At 44.2% G+C, this 19,753-nt stretch overlaps 1 long non-coding RNA gene across 1 annotated transcript; it reads right to left on the bottom strand.

Moving 5' to 3' along the window:
* Positions 1–1,740: 1,740 nt before the first annotated feature.
* Positions 1,741–3,202, bottom strand: LOC135386886 (uncharacterized). Its single transcript, XR_010420689.1, has 3 exons — positions 3,116–3,202; positions 2,699–2,814; positions 1,741–2,136 (listed from the first exon to the last, which is right to left on the bottom strand). It is a non-coding gene; the product is annotated as an uncharacterized LOC135386886 (long non-coding RNA).
* Positions 3,203–19,753: the final 16,551 nt, after the last annotated feature.

The following is a 19,753-nucleotide window of genomic DNA, read 5'->3' as shown; positions in this document are numbered from 1 at the left end:
CGCGCGGCGATGTTCAAGTGTCTTTTTTTCTACGAAAAACATCGCGCACAGAGAAAATTTTCGTGTTAATCATCAAGTTAAGTTACCTGCTTCCACAACGCGTTCGGAACGGAAATTTTTTTAGATGGCTTTCAGAGCTCCTTTAACGCAATAACATGTACAAATAAAATGGGAAACCTGCACAGATATGCCACCACTGTGCCATGATTCTTTCCGTGTGTAAGAAAAATTCCGTAAGTGGAACCTTCACCAAGCTACCCCCCCCCCCCCCCACCAAGCAGTGAATTTCTGGGGAAATCACTGCCGTCAGCAATGAGAAGGGTGCCGAGAAGAAGCACAGACTATCGTCTGCTTCCAACCTGAGGCCACTTTCTTCAATATGTGTCCTACTGGTTCGCCGGATTCCTCCCCACTGTTCTATTCAACTGTGCTGTTCGTAAATGCGTCTGCAAATAACCAATGGTCTCCCCTCGTCGGCTGCAAAAAATAAAAATAAAAAAAGCAGAGGATTGCCTGCACCATGTGCTCGAGTCAAAAGTTGCAGAAAAAGAGGTGCGGACAACACACTGCATGGAGCTTTGAACTCTCTTCGAACAAACGGCGTCGATCAAACGCCTTCGATCAAACGGCTTTCAACCCGGACCGTCTAGGACATTTCGGTGAACGGACAATTCGGTGTGCGTTCTTTTCCCCGGGAAAAGTGAAAAGAAAAGTTACAACAACGACGTTTAGGCAAAATGAATCCGGCGTGTTGTGTGACAGTTCAAGTGTATGCTCAGTGTAACACTCAGAAGCTTTTTGTGTCACTATTTCGCCTCACTTTTAATGTACTGAGAGACCACGTATGCACTTATGAGAGAGCGTCTCTTTCTGGAGATTTTTCGCTGGTAAACCTGATAAACACTACTGACACGGACACATGATAATTTGAAGAGCCGTCGTTTAGCTACGACGCGGATGGACGACTCAACTTGCAGCTGTTTGTGTTGAAAGCATTTATTACAAGGTCAAGGAAGTACAAAGGTGCGGAACAAAAATGTTAGAAAATACACCAACAGCCGGGAGATTACGTACTGTAAAAAAACTGTGTTTACTCCGGCTTGACGCAATAACTTAAGAAATAAAAAGTAGACGTTTCACCACCCGTACAGGTGGCACCCTCAGTACACAATGAGCCGATTACTTATTTATCCAGCTATACTTTTCTATCACTGTGTACTGATGATGTACTGACAGCTATGATTATTTATCGTTCATGAATGTTATTGCGTCAAGCTGGGGTAAACGCATCTTTTTTTTTTTATAAAAGCGTCAGTATACTTTCCGCTTTGTATTCGCCATTTGTGTTGTAGTGGTTTTCCAAGAACAGAGGAAATAATGGGGGGATCAAAAACCTTCCAGTCCTGGTATCTGTACAGGGAATACTATTAGAAAGAAGAACAGCACCTCTCATACACACGACAGGATTCCGTGTCACCGCATCCACTGGTGGATAAGATAGCACGTTGGATGAAACAACTCGGCGGATGAGATGGCGCGGCATGGGCCTTTCAGCTCTGTGGATGTCTCAACCCCATGGATGACTCAGTTCGGTGGATGAGATGGTAACATCTCATTACGGCCGAAAGTCTCATTACGGCCGAAAATCCTTTAATCCCCAAGTGTCTCGTTACGGCCAAAGTCTCAATACGGCCGAAGGTAGTCTCATTACGGCCGAAGGTAGTCTCATTACGGCCGAAGATGTCTCATAACGGCCAAAAAGAAAAAAGAAGCATCCACCATAGTAGCTCTGTATATACTGTGTTTTATGCTTCCCAAAATGTGTCCGAGGCGGTGTGCCCCCAGGGCTTGTGTCACACACAATGGTTCATGCACACAATATTGCGACAGTGTTTCATGCATCCCTCGTGAAAAATGTTTTTATTGTCATATGTGTCACACGATATTTGTATGTGTTACGCCATTTTCTCTCAGTATTCAAGCAACATCCTACTCGTTGGTTCTGTGAGCAAACTGTGTGTGTGTGTGTGTTCTGAAAAGTACTCCACAAGGGAACCCACTGGGAGCTCCAGGAGTCACATGACCTATGACCATGATCTTCTCCCCCACTAGCTGCCTTCTACAATTTACGTCCACCTGAAATTTACAAAAAAGTACATAAGCCACTGAACAAAATGACATATGCTCTTGTTTGATGATGACTATAAGACATATGCTGTCAAGCAGACTTTTTTTTTCATATATTCGAAACATATTCAAGAATTATGGACAACAATGACAATTGCGTCATAACAATGCAGCTGCATAGCCAGGAAACTATTTCAGAGGTGTTTTATGAGGCTTGACATGGGGTGGAGGAGTCCCCATCATCAGTGCTTTATCCAGACCCCCCTAACTTTTTTGCCTGTGCACCCCCTACAGGGGGTGCCCTTGCGATTTCAGCTTCAGATATGTCTGTAATGATATGTTAAGCTGTAATGACGTAACTATTCCAACAATTTTTTCCAACACCCTTCTCGTGCTTGGGATTCTGGATAAACCACTACCCCTTGTTCATTTTCGTGGGGCACTACATTAGAGCTTATGCCATTGCACGATGTCACAATGTTAAAAGTGTGTGTCACTCTGGGCATTCGGAATTCTTCTAAGCTACAATATGTAAATTCAGAATATCCGAAGGGTAAACATCAGATGTTACCTGCAGGCTTCATGCTGAAACGCGTGTACGCAAAACACTTCCGCCGTGGTGGGCGACGCCGTTAGTGTAATCATACACGCAAGACAATTGCGGGCACATGGAGTAGTGGCAGCAACCTGAAAACGATACATTTTCTTGTTACATATGAGTAATCAAAAATATACATTCCCACATGTTTCGTTTTGTCGTTTGTAGGAAGCGCTAGTAAGGGAACAGCACTTGGTTGGTCACATGCAAGCCACAATGCGAGAGGTGCCGATATTTCGATTACGCGATCAAAAATTAAAAGTCTAGAACCATGCACACTTCCCCTTGCAACTACTTCCCCAGCATCGTGAGACATGACACCCATGACATGACACCATGTATTCACGCATAGTGTAATGGTATGCAGGAATGAAAAAGATGCCAACATACCTGTAATCCAGTGTCCCATAAGTTTGATTCGATTTTTTGGCAGCTACCATGAAGAGCAAATGCACGATTCACAAGTTTCGTTTCGCCATTTTCATTGTTGATTTCACAAGCGTCGAGCAATCCCACGTGACCTCCTTTGGATCAGTGAAAAGTGAAAATTACTCGCGCCATGAACATATATGTTCATCTCAGCGCAAATCACGTTTTGCATGCTATAGAAGGAGGGGGGATCAATACTCTTCCTTTCGTGTTTTGATATCTTGTTGTTTTGCTACTCTCACTTCGGAGTTCGGATGGTGTCTAGCAACGTTGGGTACCTCGTTTCTTGTGTGTGTGAGCGAGTGGTTGACTTGCTGTTTACGATGTGTTCATATATCGCTTTGTAGTGCTGTAATGTGCAAATTAGCGGACTTTATAGCGGCTCTCTATTTTCCGTCGTTGTCTTTCGAGCAGCGCCTGTTGTTCCGGTAAAAATCGAGTTGAATGAATCGCCACAGCCCCAACGTATATCGCGCAGTGTTGACCAAGACCAAGTCAAGCAGGAATTCTGGTGAGTAATGCTTTCGTAGATTGCCTGTCTTAGTAGTGTGCTGTCCACACATAGTTGGATTCTCATAAGAGTAATTTAAATTAATCAAAACAGCTGAAGTGCCTGTAATAGATGTAACTCGGTATCCGTTTGTAGGTTTGCGCCGTTTCTAGTTGGTTGCGCGTTTAGGAACAACAAATTTATTCGAAGACGATAAGATACCGATAATGCATCACCGTACAGCAGCATTTACTCGTATCATTGTGACCCATATTTCATTTGTTAAAATTTGTCGTCGTATTTCTTCAAAAATAAAAGCGCAAGTCGGCGTACTTGAATTGATCCCCAAGAACTGCTTACGTCGAACGTCTGCAAATGTTGTACTTATGTGCCTTCGCGCACCATAGTAGGCACAAAGCATATCTGATTAGAATAAATACTTCAAGAGGAAGTCATTCAAATACACTGTTATTTATAGCTGGTTTTCCATTCCAGGCATGGTATGTGGCTGCACGAAAGATTCCGAAAAAGAAATGCGTATGCGTAAAGTATGCGTAAGTATAGCGCTTACTCGTTTTTTGCCCTCCATGTGCCGGCGTTACATATGCAGCTTCGAGCCTATTCAAATATATTCGGTTTAGTAGAAGCATCAATTCGATTTGGAATTCGAACATTGAATTCCATATTTGATTCGGAAATGGAATAGGATATACAATTACTCACTTCGGTGCTCAAAAACCCAAACATTCACTCCGTCCTAGTAAAAAGTCAACGTCCGAAGTCAACCAGTCCACGCGTACCAAAAGTGAATTTTCCTCAGGGGACATTTTTTCTGGGGACATTTTTTCGGGGAACAATTTTTCCGGGGGCATTCCTTCCGGGGACATTTTTTTCGGGGGCATTTCTTCCTGGACCCGTCCAGAAGGTCCAAATGGTCATATGGCCGAAATGGTCACATGACCCGAGAAAGGCATCGGATTGACCTGTGAGGTCATGGAACCGCAAACAACAGAAGTGTATTTCCCCATTCAACTAGGCCAACCCCAACCCTCCCTCACCTGAAAGAAAGGCTTCGGTTGCCTCAGGGTCCCAAAACTTGCACTGATAAAAGTACCGTATCTTTCTGTGTATAGGCGCCGTTATACATTAAAAAAATTATCTGAAGAAGTCCAGCGCGTCATCTAATATTATCACATGCGCGTCATTATCCTACGCAGGACTTTTTCAGGGAACTTCTTTTTTTGTTCAGATACCCTTTTCTTCTCTGACGCATTCCGCATTTAATTAATATTGCTCATATGAGCAAAGTAAATGTCTTGGTCACTCCTAGTCTTCCCTCCAGGATTTCGGGCCATATGACCATTTGGGCCATATGACTATTTTGGCTTTCTGGGCATTTCGGCCTTCTGGACAACTTACCCTGCCCTGTTCATTTGACCCAAACGCTCAAAATGTTTTCGGGTATTATGAACATTTGGGCGTTCTGATCACTTGGGCCATATGAGATGATACCAGATCCGGAAACGATCAGCTCGAACCAATCTTGCAGAAGCGGTGATTCCAGAAAAGTGTCAACGTCCTCTCTCAATGGCACTTTCTGGTGTTTGCACTGTTCGGGAAGAAGGTATCCATTTGTATTGAGTGACAAAAGTCGCCCACTCCCAGAGCATTCTATTCCTTTTGCCCCTGGTGCCCACTGTAAACATCAGTTACAATGCGTATGTCAGTGTTCCATCTGTGGCTAACGTACGGGACGGTGCATGATAACATATTAGGCGGAGAATTTCTATTTCTCTTTCACGTCACAAAGGACCTTTTGGCAACGCATTTGATAAATCTGGCTTAAACAAACATTTTTGACATATTCATATTGAATGTTTAATATTATTCGATTGATGAAAATGATTTTAAGTCCGAAACTGGTATGGAATGAACTTGTAGCGTTCTGAGGATTGTATTTGAATCCGTTCTTGATTGTCACACCAAAGGCCGTCATTGTTGTGCCTTATCCGTCATCTTCTATGAGCCCCGTCGACGCAGTACAGTTGATAGATTTTCACGTGAGCATTGTGACCGTGAACACCAAGTGAAGTGTAAATGACCTCGTGCAGGACAAATAGAATGACTTGTATATAGACGACTTGTATATAACCCACGGTGTACCTTCGATACATCGATGATATACTGATAATATGGGAACACGGGGAACATGAATTTCAAAAGTTCATAGATCTACTGAACACCGCGCATAGCAACATAAAGTTCACATCACAACAGTCAACTCACTTAATTAACTTCCTCGACACCACAATATCACTAGACAACGGCAACCTCATCACAACCCTGTACAAAAAGCCAACTGACAAACAACAATACCTTCACTTCAAGAGTCACCACCCGCGTCACTGTAAGGTTGGAATTCCTAATGGGCAGAGTGTAAGACTACGCAGAATTTGTTCAAACGACACAGATTACGCTGAGAAGCTTGACGAACTCTGCAGTACACTTGCCCAAAGGGACTATCCAGACCAGTGGCGTAGCCAGACCTCCAAGGTAGGGGGGGCTCGGTACGAAAACTCGCCCCCCCCTCGCTGATCCTGTGTCGACAACACACACATATTTGTGCACACTGCAAACTGAGGATTAAAAAGGAACGAAAATAGTTGATTTAGACGTTCACAGTACGATTACATGTATAGGCTGTTATGACCAATGAGGTGGTGTCACGAGATTGGAAGTATTTTGAAAAGCTCATACTTTGAAAACCATTCAAGAGTGCTTCTTAGATAGACGTCATGAACTGCAAGAACTTTCGCGATCGTCACACTGCCCCCCCCCCCCACATATATTATGTTCTCGGATTTGCACGATTTGTGTGGGTCGGTCCGTGGCAGGTAGGGGGGGCTTGAGCCCCCCCTAGCCCCCCCGTGGCTACGCCACTGATCCAGACTCCCTCCTAACCGAATTCCATCGCAAGGCACTCACACTCGATCGAGACGAGGTTCTGGAAAACCGAAAAAATCCTGACGCGTGCCAAATAAGCTTCATCACAAGATATTCCAACGCACTTCCAAACATCAAAGCCATTCTACAGAAGCACGAGCTCCTCCTTCAAAGCAGTGACCGACTTAGCAATATATTCACAAATCCCATACAGGTGACATACCGACGCGCAAAAAACTTGGCAGACTCCTTGGTCAATGCCAAAATCAGCAAAACAAGCACCCCGTACACGGGAACACGACCCTGCAGCCTCCCGCGCTGCAAAACATGCAAGCACGTTCAACACGCTAACTCCATCAAAAGCACTGCGAGCAATTACACCCACCCCGTTAACCATGCATTCACATGCACAAGCTCCAATGTCATATACTGCATTGAATGCGGCGACTGCTCTATGCAATACATTGGTGAAACCGGCCAACAAATGAACAACCGCCTTACCGGACACAGAACCGACACGTCCAACAGACTCCCCAAAGCAGTCGCCGAACACTAAAGTGTTCGGCGACGTTCCTGGTCACAATTTTGACAACATTAAACTATATATTCTAGAAACCGGGTTTAGATCCACACGTGACAGACGTGATAGGGAGTCTTATCTCATATACAAGTTCAACGCTCTTCACCCGTCCGGTATCAACAAATCACAAGGCACCCTAGAAACACTTCACAAATAAAATATGCTTTTCCCTTCTACCTCCATTATCATCTGTTATGTTCTGCATGGCCACTGCTTTCTACTTTCTTTATTGCATGCCACAACTTTGCATTACAAAAAAAAAAAAAAAAAAAAGAAGAAGAAAACCCGTTGCTGGTTCTGGAATTTTCCCCACGTAATCACTAACCTCCTTATCTTTCGCTATGCTTGCCAATTCTTGCCTGTTGTCCCGTTTCCTCCACGTGTTCGTGAACCTTCCATTTTTCTGTAACCGGTCTGTAGCCTAGATCACTACGTTCACATAATCCCCTCCACACTCTAACAAAGCAGCCATTCACTCCGGCCGTAAAACCCCGTACGAAACCTTTCTTCCCTCCGGGCTGTTGACCCACAATTCGCATGAACCTTTAAACACGTCACACCTAACCCTTTAAATACCATGCCAATGATGAGGACGGTGCCCAGAAGAAGAACAGTCTCTGTTCGAAATATCGGCGGCTTCTGTCCTGAGGCAACTCCTTCCTACATTCTACCGGTTCGCTGGATCTCTACCCATCTACTTGTATATAGACGAGAGCGACAACAACCAAAGCCTCTGTACATGACAAGTATAGAGAGGAGGCTTTCCAATAACACCAGGGAGAGACACCAGTAAGCTTTCTTATTTACGGGCCTCGGTGGCTCAGTCGGTAGCGTGTTCGCCTTCTCATCCCGAGATCGCGGGTTCGAACCCGGCCGAGGACGCCAGCAACTTGGTGGCAGGGTACAAGTTGCTTAGACACGCCGTCTTCCGCGAGGGACGTTAAATACGGGGTTCCGTGTGATGAGCTTTCATCGCACGTTAAAGAACCCTCAGGTGGGCAAAAGCAATCCACAGACCGACCGCTGTGGCGTCGCTCATGATCTCAGTTGTCTCGCGACGTAAACACCCAATTATTATTATTACTTTCTTATTTACGTTGTCCGTAGGGCGCCGCAACAAGTTGTGTGATGTCGTGTATACCATCCACTCGGTGTTCCCTGTTACGCTTCGTTCCCTGTTACTCGGATGCTTCAAATGGAGGACTGTGAGATTCCGGGATGAGGTGCACTGCCATGATTAAGCCGCTGTTGCTAGGCACGAACAAAATAAAATTGGGAGCAGAGTACTCAAATACTTGAAAAGCTCCTACTTAAAGTCTATTTAATGAATGTGCATGACACTTCAGCGTGACTCCCAGGCAATCAATTGAATACTGAGTACGTGAATAAGAGTCAAAATGCAGGCCAAAAACAGGTGAAGCATGATGAAAAATGAAACCTCGAGGCAGAGGAGCACACAAGCAAACACAAGGAATTCTCGGGGACAACTGATGATGATGATGATGATTAGGATTTTATTGGCGCAAAGGCAACTTTGGCCATAGAGCGCCACGACAATGGTATGAATCAAAGCTAGTTAAAAATAATCGATTTCATTTAAAGTCAAAATAGGAAAGGTAAAAAGTAGTGAAAATATTTGCATGTTCACATGTCGTTTAGTAACTTATGTCTCTTAAAAAGTTGTACACATGGTTAAAACTGATGAGAGGTTCGTCCCCCAGCAAAAGCGCTGGGTGAAGAGGAATCCTATACTTGTAAAACAGTGAGAAGTGTTGTTGACGATGGTGTTCGTGATGAGTGCAAACTATGAGTATATGCATAACGGACAAGGCTGTCCCGCAATGCCCGCGCTGTGGTATCTGCTTGCCTCGGAGAAGATACCCGTGTGTTAAGAAGGTGTGTCCAGCTCTCAGACGGCTGAACAGAACTTCATTTAATCGATTTTCGAAGTGTTGTGCACACTGTCTTATCTGTGGTTTGATAGTGTGCAATTTGTTCAGAGTTTGCGTGTCCCAAGAGCTTTGCCATTCTTTGTTGATAACATGTCTGAGGTCTCTCAGGAGATCACTGAGAGGAATCTCAAATGCCGTAATGTCGGTATCCTGAGCAGCAGCGGCAGCACGATCCGCGCTCTCATTTCTTTCTTTATGCCTACATGGCTGGGCACCCAACAAATGCGCAAACTGTGGCCCTCTCCTTGTATAAGACTGGCAAGATACTGTGCTCGTCTTACCAGCAGGTTTTTGTGCATGTGGAGACCACATATGGCATGAACTGTACTAAGAGAGTCTGTGTATATAACCGATGATGATGTGTGCGTTTGCAAGATATGGTTGAGCGCAACAATGATGCCATAAACCTCAGCACTAAAAACTGACAAAATATTGCTTAAACGGTGTGGCTTAGTGCATACGCCAGTTACCATGGCACATGATACTCCTGTATTTGTTTTCGAAGCATCAGTGTATATTTCGACATGGTCGCCAAAGTTTTGCTTGAGGGCTTCAAATTCTTGTTGTATTTGCAAGGCTGGGCATTTCTGTTTGTCAAATTTCAGAAGAGTTGTATCATGTTGTACAGGTGGATACCAAGGAGATACCAGCTTACTGCACAACAAGGGCGGTAGATTATAGCTCGTAAAATTGTAACGTTCTACATCCCGCTGGACACGAATACTAAATGGAGCCACAGCATTTGGCTTATTAATAAAGAGCCGTTGGAAACAAGTTCTGGTTATAGTGGAGTGTGCAGGATGCTGTGGATAGCTCCTTACTCTCTGCCCATAAGACACTGCAAGGTAAAAGCGTCGCCTTTCCAAGGACCACTCGTTTGACTCAACATATAAGCTTTGAACCGGTGTGGTTCTAAAAGCCCCAAGTACCAGCCGCAAGCCAAGGTGGCGCACTGGGTCGAGAGCTTTCAGGACTGATAAGCGTGCTGATCCATATGCAACACATCCATAATCTAGTTTAGAACGAACAACAGAACTGTATATGCGGCGAAGAGTCTCACTGTTTGCACCCCAGGAACGGTGTGAAATGGTTTTAAGAATATTTAAAGATTTCAAGCATTTTGCTTTCAAGTTCTTGACGTGCAGCACGAAAGTCAGTTTTTTTATCAAAGATGACGCCAAGGAATTTGTGTTCCTCACGTACAGCAAGAGCGTGACCATCAATAGTCAGTGTGGGGTCTGGGTACAGTCCCCTTCTCCTGGAAAACGGGACACAAACAGTTTTTTCTGAAGATAATTTAAAACCATTTTGATCGGCCCATTTGAGTAGTTTGTTAATTGCGAGTTGCAGCTGCCTCTCACAAGTACTCAAATTTCTGGACGAATATTGAAATCTGTACATCGGCCACATACAAAGAGTATGAAATAGAAGAGGGAATAACGCTCGCTACTGAGTTCATTTTAACTATAAAAAGTGTTACGCTTAGTACTGAACCTTGTGGAACTCCGTTTTCTTGAATAAAAGGTCGCGACAGCGTTGTTCCCAGTTGAACTCTGAAGGTCCTACCTTGTAAAAAGTTGGTTATGCAACTGAGAAGTCGGCCCCGTACTCCTAATGAGTAAAGGTCTCGGACGATACCACACCGCCAAGCAGTATCATAGGCCTTTTCTAGGTCAAAGAAAACAGACGCACAGTGATTTCCTCTGACAAAAGCCTCTCGAATAGTGGATTCCAACCGGATGAGGTGGTCTGCTGTCGACCGTGCATTTCGAAAACCACACTGGTTATTATTAAGACAGTTATTAACCTCAAGATAGTGCATCAGCTGGTTGTTAACTATCCTCTCGAAAGTTTTTCCCAGACAGCTTGTCAGTGCAATCGGTCGGTAACTGGTTGGGTTTGAAGCATCCTTCCCAGGCTTCAGGAAGGGGATGACCGTTGCTACCTTCCATGTTGATGGCATTTGGCCCTTTTCCCAGACATTATTAAAAAACTTGAGCAAACATTCTTTAGATTCGCTTGACAGGTGAGTGAGCATAGAATATGCAATGCGGTCTGGCCCCGGGGCACTGACCTTTACTGACGACAGTGCTCTCAGGAGCTCTACCATGGTAAAGGGCTTGTTATATTGAAGGTTCTCACCACCTGTGACTGGGATGGCTTGTTTTTCACCTTGTTGCTTTATGGAGAGGAAATTCTTGTTATAATGAGAAGAACTCGATATGTTGTGAAAATGCTGACCGAGTAGGTCAGCCTGCTCGCCCAAGTTTTGACATGGGGCCCCATTTACTTGAAGTAAGGGGATAGAAACGCCTGTATAATCTCCTTTAATTTTCCGAAGTCTATCCCAAACGACCTTTGATGGAGTGTTGTGTGTTAAGGAGGAGATAAAACTGCACCACGAAGAGCGCTTTGCCTGCTTTCTCGTCCATTTGGCTTTCGCACGTGCTCTTTTAAATGCAAGGAGGTTCTCTGGAGTGGGGTATCTGCGAAAGATACCCCAAGCTCTGTTCTGTTCTTTGCGTGTTTTCTTACAATCGTTTGTCCACCAAGGTTTGGGACGCTTGGGGAGACGGCCAGATGTTTGTGGTACGGATTTCAAAGCAGCATTTATTATTGTATTCGTGATAACATTATTCGCTTCTTCAATGCTAGTGTCCTCAAAAGATAATGACACAAGGTTTGCGTCTTTCTGAAACAAGTTCCAGTCTGCTTCAGAAAGTTTCCATCGTGGAGGTCGTGACCTTAGAGAATTTGTTGGACCACGAAATTTTATAATGATAGGAAAATGGTCACTACCACGAGGGTTTTGCTCAACTGTCCACTCCACACGTGAAAAAAGTGTAGGACTGCACAGCGAAAGGTCTAACGAAGAGAAACTTTGCGTTGAAGAATTTATGCATGTTGGTAACCCTGAATTTAGGAGACATATTGGCCTTGAGAGAAGAACCCTTTCCAACATTTTCCCTCGTCTATCTACTTTTGAGCTGCCCCACAAGGGATTGTGAGCGTTAAAGTCGCCTGAGATGATGTAGGACTGAGGAAGTTGATCGCATAGCTTTTCAAGTTCTCTTTGTTCTATTAATGATGATGGTGGCAAGTATAATGAACACACTGCCAAGACAGTGTCAAGGCAGACTTGAACGGCAACTGCCTCCAAGTCTGTGACAAGCGGAAGTTGTCTTGCAGCTATACCCTGCGGGAGGACCACAGCCACTCCGCCAGATGCACGAGCCCCAGTTGTACGGTCCTTCCTAAAAATATTATGTCTGCGGAAATGATTATAATGGCAAAAGGGCAAGGGTGCTTGCCAGCTGGTACATGGTGAAAAAAATTTGGAACCCGATAAAGGGACAGAGGAGGGACGACACGACACGTTCTCGGATTATAATATTCTTCGTGTAAGTATGTTTCTTGTAAGCAGAAGCAGACGGCACTGTACTTTTCAAACAGGTCATGTATATCATCTATGTTAGTGTGAAGGCCTCGACAGTTCCACTGAAGGAATACTTGCCCCATAATGAGAGTGTGAATGGTAACTAAAGGGACCAACAACTTAAGAGTTACTACCTGAAGCATAACTTATGTTTAAGGTCGCAGCACCCTTTGGGGGACAGGCCTTCGCTGCTCATTGGAAGGGTCGTTAGGCTTAGAGCCCCTACTCTCCCTTTATCTGTTCTCTCTCTTTTTTCTTTTCCAGGCAAGCTGGATACACTCGATGAAGACTTCTGCGACATGCAGTCATCCTCATCGACGTCCATACTATGAGATATTTGGGAAGGGACCTTTAAGTTCCCGTCCCAGACAGACTGTGCGCCATCGACCTTGGACGAGGTCGTGGCTCCTTTGTTGTGGCCAGTCTCTTGGTTGGCCACTGGCAACGTGGGAGGCACTTGAGTGTCTCCCACATCCTGCTGGGGGGTGTGGAGTGGAGTCTCAGTTACCTGAAATCAGGTCTGAATCTCCACAGACCTCCTCGGTGGTGCCACCCCCCTGCGCACCACGTCGGAAAAACTACCCTTCTTTGTAAAGTCAAGTTGTGCCTTTGCAGCTTTGTATGTGAGATTCTGCTGGGTCTTGATTCGAATTATCTGTTTCTCGTCTTTCCAACGGGGACATGATCTTGAGTACACCGGATGGTTTCCCTCACAGTTTGCACAATGGAACTGATTACTACAGCTTTCCGGAGTATGGTCTTTTCCGGCGCATTTTGGGCAAACAAGATTCCCGCGGCAGACTTGTGAACTATGCCCAAAGCGCTGACATTTAAAGCAGCGCCTTGGGTTTGGGACATATGGTCTCACGTTACAGTTAAGATAACCGGCTTTGACACTTGAGGGTAGTGAATGAAGCTTGAATGAGAGTACAATGTGTTTAGTTTGGATCTCTTTGCCATCTCTCCTTATGACTATCCTTTTTGCTGTCACAACTCCCTGATCTTTCATGGCCTCTTCAATTTCTGATTCCGAACAGGAAAGCAGTTCCTCTTCTGATATAACACCCTTTACAATATTGAGTGTACGATGTGCACTGATTGTTACTGGTGTGTCTCCTATCTCTTTCAGTGACTGAAGTGATATGCTTTCCTGTTTTGTATGAACTTCCACTTGGATGGAACCTGAGCTCAATTTCTTTGCTTGATATGATTTGCCTATTACCTGTCCAAGAGCTTTTGCTACAAGAAATGGCGACGCTTTTGCACAGGACGTGTTTTCATCATTTGGCTGAACAATCAAAAACTTTGGGAACCATGGGTTCTGGGGATAAGCCAGTGATATACAGTGTTTGTCGTTCGGTGCGGCTCCTTTTCAGGCGCCGATCAGATTTATTTGATTGTGACGTTTCCATAAAAGAGTATCAAGATTCAGTGCAGTAGGGGTGTCGCCCACCACCGAGCCCAACCATGGGAACGTGTCCAGCACGCTAACAAGTACCTCTGCACTATACCCTAGTGCAGGTTTCAGAAGAAAGAAAAGACTGCGCAAGGTTGATCCTCGCCGCCAAAGAAGGTGAAACGGAAGGATGAGAAGCAAGAGAAGAAGACAAAGGAGAAAGCAATGAGCGTGGGAGATGGCGACTAAGCTGAATAGTCCTGGCCGGGCCTTCCAGGACCACCCGTCTATGGGAAGCAGGGGCCAAAGTGGTGTATTGCTTTCCCAGAGGGGCCCCGAAGGGTCCAAAACAACCTCTGGGTCCACTCAACCACCAGGATCCCCCTTTCCCCAGACACGGGACAGCCACGCACAGCTATACGTGGGGGTCTCCCTCCTGCGGCGACCCACCCGTGAGTGCAGGAAGGGGCTATTGCGGCTGCTGCCGGGCGATGGGGGCGCAAAGTTCCCGACGCCGGGTGGGGACAACTGAGTCTTTTATTCAAGGACAGGGATACATTTTCTCCTGCTCTACGAACAAAAGAGACAGGGGAGAGACGATAACGAAAGATGGAGGTCAGTTCGCTGTCCACTGGCGTTGTGTGCAAGAACGAAAGGCACTTTGAGCGGAGGATGTGTAGTCATTCTCTCACCCTCAAAATAAATTTTAAAAAAAGCTGAAGAAAGGATGTTGCGCCCGTGGCCACCCACGGCTTAGCCGTGTGTCACTCTCACGTGAAAGGGTAGACGCTACAAATAAAGATTCGTGGAAGAGAAGCTCAAGTGTGATGCAAAACACTACCCGGCGTCAACGCGAAATGGACGGACGGTGGACATACGTCAGAAAACAAGACGTCACTTGAACTCTTGAACGAAAAGTGACTGAAAACTGTGTTGATACAAATTAGTCTTCGTAACCACTAACTGTTTGTGATGTAGCTCGCACTAACTGCTCGATGGACGTCGTCATCTGTCACACCCTTTTCCCCGGAATGAGGCAGGCGGACTGGTGAAACATGATGAAAAATTGAAGCGTCGTGACGAAGGAACACAGGCTGGTCATAAACACAATATGTTTGTGATCGTCTGTGTCTTCCTTCGTCCCAGAATTTCAATTTGACGTGGTTTTCGGGAAATACCGGAACGTAATTTTTACACATCTTAGAAGGGAGCACACGACAAGCCCGAAGAATTTGCCGCCAATGCAGTAGGCAGAGGGCTCTGTAACACACAATAAACCGACATGTACATGCACAGAAACAATAACCGACATGTCCACATACAACATTGCCCTTGCGCTGAAATACCTGGTTCCACTCAACAGATATCAATACCATCCGGAATGACCAAAAAGTCAGCTAGGATACACTGCAAAGGCCCGCCAGCCGCCGAAGTAAAAAAAAGAAACAAACATATTTTATCCGGATGCCCCAACACCTCGGGGCTTCACGAACAACCCCCGAGTTCGGGGAACACCAACACAAATGAAAAAAGAGAGACAGAGCAAGAGATAAAGTCAGCCAGGATACACGACAAAAAATTCGTCAGCCGCCATATCAGAAAACATCCCCAATAATTTGGCAACACGGGTCACATACAGACAGACAACCTACTTCCGGTGTAGCGAAATCCTCGTTCACAGTTCTAGCCCTGGCTAGCCCCAAGCGCGATGAGCGCACTATTTTTCGCGGCGGACTTAGAGTAGTCGGCTGCCCACCAATCAGGGACGGTGTATTTTAAAAGATTTATTTCGAAGCGTTTATTCTTCAAAGTTTATTTTTCGGAGTTTATTTCGACAGCGTGGATTTTCTCAAGATTTATATTGAAGAGTTTATTTTGAAAGTTTGATCTTTAAGAGATTTATTTTTAAACGTTTTATTTTTGCATGATTCATTTCGGCGTCCTCCCAGATAAATGTACATGGGCTAATGAAATGACATGTTTGGCAGCGTTTGTTACCACAAGGGGAACACCCAGGATTTGGTCGGGATAGACGGGATGAAACTAGTAGTAGTGATAAAGGCGAAGGAATTGTCGTGATGAATACTTCAGACTACGTCAGCAAAGCAAATGAGCACCTCAGTGATGCTAGGTTCTACAAGCCTCTTGACTCTGACCCCACTCCACTATTTTGTCGCACAATTAACCAAAAGATCAGCGCGCTAATCACTAACGATTCTATTCCACGTAACATTGCGGAGTTCATTAGACCCAAAAATGCTACTCCAGGTTCATTTTACCTATTGATTAAGGTACACAAGAAAAATAACCCCGGCAGGCCTATAATATCAGGAATAAACACACCCACTGAAAACATTTCTCTTCTTTTAGACCATTGTATCAAACACGTTCCTCCACTTCTGCCCTCTTACGTAAAAGACACCAATGACTTTCTCCTCAAAGTCTATTCGATTAATAAGCAGAACAGCGATTTGAGCAACGTCATCTTGGCTACTATGGATGTTACATCCCTTTACACAAACATACCACACGATGAGGGTCTCGATGCGGTGAAAGTTTTTGTTGAATCTTTCCCGTCTGAAGTTCTCCAGACATCAGCTGTCCTCTCGCTCCTTGAGCTTGTGCTCATGTACAACAACTTTATATTTAACGAAAAACATTTTGTCCAAATTCAAGGTGCAGCAATGGGGTCACGCGTGTCTCCCAACTATGCGAATGTTTTCATGGGGCAATTCGAAGAAAAAACATTAGCATGCTTCCCGATCAAACCTTTAGTCTTCTTAAGGTACATTGACGACATTTTTATCGTATGGTCGGGTGATGAACCATCCTTGATTGCGTTTTTCGAGCATTTTAACTCCGTACATCAGGCCATCAAGTTCACGTGTAATCTTTCCCACGCATCAGTGAATTTTCTAGACGTGACTGTCTCTATACAGTCTGGTAAGCTGGTCACGAATCTGTACAAGAAACCCACTGACAAACGTCTGTACCTTCATTTTAACAGCTACCATCCTGATACTCAGAAAAGGAACATCCCCTTTGGTCAATTCACACGTCTGAAACGCATATGCTCTAACCCAGAAGTTTTAGAGGCATGCGCTGAAGAAATGTCCAACGATTTTAGAAAACGACACTACCCTCCCAACCTTATAAACAATGCTCTCTCCGCGTGCAAATCTCTAGATCGGGATAAATTACTTTCACATGAACCGCGGCAGCAACAAAACCCCTTATCCTTCGTTACCGCCTATAACAAAGCACTGAGTGGCGCAGGGTCCATCTTCACCCGCCATCTCAACATACTTCACAGCGACGAAAAACTTAAAATAATTTTTCCTGCTCCCCCCAATATCACCTTCCGTCGATCACGTAACATTCGTAACTTACTAGTTTCATCCCGTCTATCCCGACCAAATCCTGGGTGTTCCCCTTGTGGTAACAAACGCTGCCAAACATGTCATTTTATTAGCCCATGTACATTTATCTCGTGCACCTCAAACTCTTTTATTTTCGAAATCCGACAGGGATTGCACTGCAACTCTTTTAACGTATGTTACCTTATGTGCACTAAATGTTGTATTCAGTATATTGGAGAAACCTCGAACACCATGAGGGAAAGGTTTTACGGCCATAAATCCGATATTGTTAATAACCATCCTACACCCCTTTCTACACATTTTAACCTTCCTGGACACGCTTTAGGTACAGACCTCAAAATCGTTATCCTTGAATCGGGTTATAACAGTGACATGAAGCGCAAAAATCGCGAATCCTTTTTAATTGCAAAATTCCAGTCTCTGAAGCCTCATGGTTTGAACATCCACGCAGGCCCACTACAATTATTGAACCCGTAAATATAATTTTAAAAAAATATATATATAATGATAAACACACACACACAACTCTCCAATTTCCACATTTTCTTCGTTTGTCTCTCTCCTGAGACCACCTCCGTCTTCACTTTCTCACGGTCCACTGGTCACCTTTGTACTCCGCACCTGTGTCCTCATTCCGTCGCCGTAACCCCCCCCCCCTTTTTATCCTTAATTCCTCGAACGTCACCAACAAGTGTTCTCGTTTCCTGTGTATAAGCCCTTGGGCTCGCGTTATGTTTCGCTTCTGATACCCCTGCTTTTGTATTTATGTTCTTTTGAATTTTACCTGTGTTTGCATCCTTTCCATCAATCTGTTACCCTCTCATGCCAGAACTCCCCCCTCAACTGTATATATGTGCCTGTACCGTGTTTATATTTTTGTAACCTGAAGAAGTGCAGTCTCGTGCACGAAAGTCTTGTTTACCATGTGTAAATAAATAAGTTGTTCCTACCGTTTAATATCACTCTTTGATTTACTCACCACCGGCAACTTGACATCGCCTATTTTTTCTGCCTTCGTATCTTCTTTGAAAATTGAAAGAAGAAAATGATCTTTAGTGTGGAATTTGCGTTTTACAACGTTATGAGCTAAAGACTTATAAAATTAAAGTATGGCCTTTCCATTTGTAGTGCCCGGATGCTATGACACTAAAATAATGTGATAGTTTTTCTGTATGGTTACGGGAAATCTCGAGTATATTTTGTGAATTTGATCTACATTTATGTGTGACCTGCGCTGATCTGATTATTATAATTAATATAACACATCTTCCATTGTGTTTATGCATAACGCTCATCTTCATTGTATATTGGTTAAGCACTTCTGATGGCTGTTGTGTGATCCGCTTCTACCAAACTCTGATTGCAACTTGAAAATTATTTCATATACGTTTGTGTGCTGTGTGTTACGAAGACTATGTGATTAGATATGTAGACTTGGCCTGCACATCATGCTCGTAAAATCTTTCCTTTGCATTGTGGCATCTGATAATAGATTCGCTTTTCGCGAAGGCTTCGTATTATCTCCCGGGCACTGAACCCGAATGCGATTGTAAAAGTCGATGACACTGTGTCGCGAACGCTTTGACTTATCCCGCTGCAATCAGTTATCTTGCCTTATTTCCCGTTTTGCTCTATCTTGGACGGCTCATTTTTCCTATCCAGTCATACAAACGGACAACTGTGTTGACAAAAATATTTCTTTATTTTTTCCGCACTCCAATCGGGTTGCATGTCAGAGACGCCTTTTCTTCTTCTTTTACTATGTCTGGGCTAGTGCAACTGATTGAGAAATATGATAAGTTTTCACATTAGATTAGTGATCCTTTTTGTAATCATAGACTAATGTATCATGTCTCTAAATCTCAATGACCGATCCTTCTCCGGCAATTCTATCCTTCGGGTGTTGAACCTGTAGAGAGTGTAGTCAAGTAAAACCTATTTGGTGGTCAGGTCTCATTCCATATGAGAATTCTTACACAAATTGTGGAATATTCGTTTTCTTAGCGATCTTCAATCTAATCATAAGCTGTTTTCGTTGCGATATGTAGAATACATTACAATGATGACAAAGAATACAATTATTACTTCAATTATATGCTTGTTTATTCCGATAAATTACAATTCTATTCCAAACTCTGAAGTTTTCGTTTGTTGTCTTGATTCATGAATTCCGAAGACATCATGTAGTTTATTCTGATTATTGGGCGCTTGAATCCAGCGTTGATTAACGCAGGTGATATGTTGTCGCCGTGTTTGTATTGCTTCAACAACTTGCACTTTGTCGCGATGAACTTGCACAGTCTCTTATTGATGTTTCCTTTGTTTGTATGAAGATTCTTGAATGGCGTACAAGAGAGTATTAGATGAAAATCATCCGGTGGTCCACCGCAATTGATATGTTTGTTGAGTTTCAATAAATGAT

This window comes from Ornithodoros turicata, chromosome 3 (assembly GCF_037126465.1).
Source record: "Ornithodoros turicata isolate Travis chromosome 3, ASM3712646v1, whole genome shotgun sequence".
NCBI classification, from domain to species: Eukaryota; Metazoa; Arthropoda; class Arachnida; order Ixodida; family Argasidae; genus Ornithodoros; species Ornithodoros turicata.
The sequence above is the reverse complement of the archived record's forward strand: the minus strand, read 5'-3'. Positions and strand labels throughout refer to the sequence as shown.